We start from the raw sequence: 5667 nt of genomic DNA, 5'->3' as shown, positions 1-5667 counted from the left end.
GATTAGCAATCTAATACAGGTTAGAATACTACAATCATGTAAAACATTTCCATATTAATAATTTCTTTTTTGCAAGAATACTCAAATAAAAAGAAAGACTTAAAGGAAGGATGTGAAAAATAATATGCTTCAGTATGGATTCATTTTACATCAGTTCTTTTTCTGGAGATAGCATTTTTCATCATTTGTCTTTTGGGATTGTCTTGGATCATTGTATTGCTGAGAATACTTAAGTCATCCACAATTCTTCCTGGTATAATATTGCTGTTACTATATACAATGTTTTTTTCTAATTCTGCTCACTTTCTATCTGATCAGATAAATCTTTCTAGGAGTTTTTGAAATCATCCTGCTCATCATTTCTTATAGTATAACAATATTCCTCTTATAGCACAATAATATTCTATTGCCATTATATACCACAACTTGTTCAGCCATCATGCCCAATATACAATTACTTGCCACCACAAAAGAGCTGTTATAAATATGTTTTGTACATTTAGATCCCTTTTTTGTATGTCTTTTTGGAATGCAGACTTAGTATTAGTGGATTGAATGGCATGCACAGTTTTATAGCTCTCTGGGCATGAAAATATTCTTGAGTGGGACCATGATCCTAAAAGCAGTTAGATGATGTAGTAGATAGTGTAATGTGACACAGGAAATCCTGAATTCAAATCTGATCTCAAACCCTTGCCGTGTGATCCTTGATAAGTTACTGCTTGCCTCAGTTTCCTTAACTAAAAAAATAAGGAGACTAATGGTATTTACTTTTCAGGGTATTGTAAGAATAAAATTAAATAATATCAGGAATGTACTTGGCACAGTTCACAGCATATAGTACATTCTTTAAAATGTTTGTTGCCTTCCCACCTGTAGCTCCCTTTGCTCTTGTCACCCAGACTTTTCTTTCCGGAGAAGTTATCAGCTGATAAATCATGCTGTTAGAATCAGAGGCAAAAAGAATAGTTTTAGCTCATGAATCCTTTCTCGGGGATACAGAGGCAGTTATTTCTCAACATTATAACAATAGAATAGGTGTTTATGATCCTCCTAAGGCACATAGTCAAGTTATAACTAAGACTTATCAAAGAGGATTATCACAACTTATTTCTAATGACTCACTTTTGTACAAGTGTTTCAAAAATGAAAATTTCAATTGGAAAATGAACAGCTCAATAAGCAGCTATAAAAACATAATGACTTAGCAGATGGATGAACCTCTTGTAATGTTCTAGTTGCTAGAACTAAAGGAAAAACATTTCTACATCCTAAGGAGAGAGAATAAAGATGTGTGTTCTGATCATACATAGACCAACACATTTAGCTTTGAGAACTGAAACATCACTGATACACATGAGGGATGGAAACTTTCCTATATAAAAATAAAAGCCATTTTTGGGATGGCTATCTCATCTTGGATTTTGTTAAGGTACACCTTGTGGAGTTCTGGCCCTCACTATCACCTTCACTAGCTGATTAAAGTCTACATGGCTCTGCAATGCCCTCCCTGCTTCTGCTCACATAATTTGATATGTATAATGAAGGAATGACAATATCCCTCATTTTCACTATGCCCAATACCTTGGATAGTTATATAAAATATCCTTCAGCAAACCACCTTATAATGGGTTTATAAGTTCTATGCAGAAACTGTTGTTTTTTTCCTCCTGTCTCCTATCTAGCTTATAACAAAATTACCCACTTGGATAGAAATTGCTACTAAATATAGGCAATTACATCATTACAGAATCATAAGATCATTGACTTGGAGCTAAAAGGGAACCTGGTGGCTGTTCTATTTTACAGATCAGGAAACTATGGCAAAAATATTGAGTGAGCTAGTAAGTGTCTGAGATGGGATTCGAATTCTAGTCTTCCTGATTGCAAGTCTAGTATCCTATCTACTACTATGAGAAATTAATTATCTTTCCTTTCCAATAATTCCCACAGCCCTCCAAAGAGCACCGATTCAGATCATAGTGTATAAAATTAGCAGTGATCTATAGATATACAGGTAACAGATTATGGTGGTGTTCAGACACTTTATTTAATTCAGCTTTTCATTTCTCTCTTAATGTCCCATATGATGTATGGATTTATCTACCCAATAGGGTGGCATAAAAAAGGACCAAAAATATAAGAAATGACATATAATAGATTTAGAGTGGGAAGAAGGAAGAGCCAGGCCCTTCAGATGACTTTGAACAGGGAAAGAAAAGAAAACAAAGCTGGATTTAGAGGTGCAAAAAAACCACCCAGTAGAATCAGCATTTTTCAGATTTGGAAGAAAAAAGTCTCAATCCCTGTTCCAGAAGCTTCTCTCTCTGTAACATACAAACAACTTGCACCCCATTTCTGTGTTCCCCTCCACTTCCTCACTGGACATGCTCTTTCTCTAAGGGTAGAGTCCTTGTGGCTGAGATGGAAACATAGAAACTTACCTCACTTCTGTCTGTTTCTGGGCCTGATGATGACTCCAGCAATGAGTGCAGACTTTGATTTGGTTATATGTGTGTGTGTGTGTGTGTGTGTGTGTGTGTGTGTGTGTGTGTGCATGCGCATATATGAGGGACACATCCAGAGCATGTCTATATATTTTCCCCCAGAGCAATAATAATCATGTCTCCAGAATAACTGTCTACTTGTTCCCAAGGTGCAAATCACAAAAGCAATTACTGCTGATTAATCAAAATTCCTCAACAGCAATTACCAATGAGTATTAAACGTGCCAAGAACATAGGAGCAGCTAAGCAAGAAACTTTGTTGTATTCTGAGAAAAAGGATGAAGTGAAGGTGGGACAAATAGAACTAAAGATCAGCTCATAATGATTAGACTTGAAAAGAAAAGATACTATGGTGACAGAGAAGAACAAAAGACTCAGATGTGGTATTATAGATCAAAGGGTATGCTTGGTTTTACAATGCTTTAAATATAGTTCCAAATTGGTCTATATAATGTTTGAATCAGTTCACTGATGAAAAAGTAGATTAAAATATCGTTCCCTCCAAACACATCTCCCCCACCATTTGTCATTTTTCTCTTCTGTCTTATCAAGCAATCTAATATACATGAATAATACTACAGAATTATTTGAATTTACTCTTCTCCATTCAATAGCAATTTAAAATATTCCCACCCCCAATATTACTATAGATAACTATGATTACTTCATCTGAAAATTGTTCATATCTTTTGATCATTTATCAATTTGGGAATAGCTCTCTTTTTTAAAAAAATAAATTTGACTTGGTTTTCTATGTACTTGAGAAATACAGACATTATTAGAAAAACTAATTTCAATTTTTTTCACATTTGCAGTTGTTAACTATATTTTTCTCCTTCCTACTGCCCCCATTAATATAGTCTCTCTTTCCTTTTACCTTGTCCCTCCTCAAAAGTATTTTGTTTCCGACTACTCCCTCCCTCATTTTCTCTCCCTTCTGTAACATCATCCTTTTTCTTATTCTTTTCCCCTTCTACTTTTTTGTAGGGTAAGAGCGATTTCTATATCCCTATGAGTTTGCTATTCCCTCTTTTAGCCAATTCTGGCTATTACCTCTCTCTGTGAAAGCTTTTTCTTTTCACTTTTTGTGGGGTAATTTATTCCATCCTACCTCTCTCTTTCCCTTTGCCCCAGTAAATCTTTCTCACCCTTTAATTGTATTAGATATCATTCCTTCATATTCAACTCACACCTGTTCCCTCCTATCTATAAATACTCCTTGTAACTGCCTTAATAATGAAAAGGTTCTTATGAACTACAAAAATAATTTTCCAACAAGAATGCTTGAAAGTCTTCTATTTCATTGAATGACTATCCTTTTCCCTTCCTCTCCCTCTCCCATTTCCCCTTTGGAATAGCATATCCAAAGCCATCCAAGTTGCTAAAATACAAGCTACTACATCATTTCTTTCTGGCTGTTAGTAATATGTTCTCCTTTGTTTACATATTTAAACATACAGTTCGTTTATATTCATTTATCAAGTAGTCTCATCAATTCTTATATTCATCCTAAACTCTGATATTTTTGATAAATTCCCAAATTCTCTTATTCCTTATAAAGGCAATCAATATTAACAAGCCTTCAGGCCTGGAACATACCTTATTTAACACTGGAAAAATACTATAGCAAAACACTATGAATGTCCACGTATAGTGAAAATGTTAATTCTCCATAGCCAGAATATCAAATGAATAAAACTGCATCTTTAATTATCTCTTGGTGTAGAAGTAGATTTTTTGTTCTAAAAAAAACTTCTTACATACAGGTTATTACTCCCCCTACTCCCAGATAGAGGGATGGTTAGGATTGCTGGGCTTATCCAAATTAACAAGGCAACTGATTATATATTGTACTACATAAACTGGATGATGGGAAGCCTTAATCAATCAAAATCACAGACAAACCAGCTAATTCTTGACTCAAATATCAAGTAATAGAAAATGTTTCCAATTTCCTTAGTCATGGAGTGATAGCAAAAGAATCTTAGATACTAAGAGAGGTATACCATCACAACTGTTTTAGAAAGGGATCTTTTGTTCACTTACTTTTCTTCAATAGTCTCTTAGTTGTTGTTTCATTATTTATACCTTTCAGTAAAATAGAGGACGATTCAGTCAATGAGCATTTTTAGGCTAAAAATATGTCACGTGCCATTAGCTTGAGGAAACAAAAAAAATGAGCTAATAACTATCCTCAAAAATATTACATTCTGGAGATGGAGCCATGATGGCAGAGTAAAGGTAGGAACTCTCCCCTAAACAGCTCCAAATTTCTTTAAATAATGGCTCTAAACAAATTTGAGAGCATAAGAACACACAAAAAAAGATGGAGTAGAGCACCTTCCAGCCAAAGACAACTCAGAAGATCAGCAGGAAAGCTCTGCGGCATCAGGTGGAAGTCCAGCATGCAGTCCTGGTGAAGGTCACACCAAAACAGCCTGGCTCTGACTCCAATCCCAGCATCTGTTTCATGGTAGCAAACCAGGAATGGGCCAAGGAACCTGTGAATCAACAACAGTACTGGTGATTTCCAGTCCTTTCAGCCCAGAGACATCAAAGGCAAATTGGAAGGTCCTCAGGAAAGGTCTGTAGAATCAGGGTGGGAATTCAGTAAGCTGTCCTGGCACAATAGTATCAGCACAGAACAGACCTAGCTCCAATCCCAGCCCTGGGCCTGCACCAGCAAAGAATGTACAGATCCAGAGACCTGTGAATTAGCAGTAGCACTGGTGGTTTTTTGACCCAGAGACACTAAAGAAAACCTGCAAGTTCAGTAGGAAAAGTTTGTTTCTAGGATTAGAGGGCCTTGAGAAACCAGCAAACAAAGAGTGAGTACCAAGAGTGGGGGTGAGTAGTAGTGGTGGTGGCAGCTTCTGGAGGCCTCAGGTCACAGGATTTTTCTTTTTTGGACTTGTTACACCCCTGTGGACTACTCTAAACCGGTAGCTCCCCTTTAAGCTACTCAATGCCCGTCTGTCAATGGTACGGCTAGGTCACAATTACCTACCTTTGGGCACCAACCTGGATCCCATAGAGACAGATCACCAGGAAGTAGGGATGAAGCAAAAGAGAACTTTATTCTTAGATAGCATATATTTATACCCCCCTGAAGATCTAGGGGAAGGGGAGGTCTTCTAGGAACGTTAGCCCAGAAGAGGGA

At 36.5% G+C, this 5667-nt stretch overlaps 1 long non-coding RNA gene across 1 annotated transcript; it reads right to left on the bottom strand.

Moving 5' to 3' along the window:
- Positions 1-728: 728 nt before the first annotated feature.
- On the bottom strand, positions 729-5423 carry LOC127556820 (uncharacterized). The gene is made up of 3 exons (XR_007952527.1): positions 5344-5423; positions 4848-5008; positions 729-941 (listed from the first exon to the last, which is right to left on the bottom strand). It is a non-coding gene; the product is annotated as an uncharacterized LOC127556820 (long non-coding RNA).
- Positions 5424-5667: the final 244 nt, after the last annotated feature.

The sequence above is a fragment of the Antechinus flavipes genome, chromosome 3, assembly GCF_016432865.1.
Source record: "Antechinus flavipes isolate AdamAnt ecotype Samford, QLD, Australia chromosome 3, AdamAnt_v2, whole genome shotgun sequence".
Taxonomy (NCBI): domain Eukaryota; kingdom Metazoa; phylum Chordata; class Mammalia; order Dasyuromorphia; family Dasyuridae; genus Antechinus; species Antechinus flavipes.
Note: the sequence above shows the minus strand (reverse complement) of the source record. Positions and strands in the feature narration are given on the sequence as shown.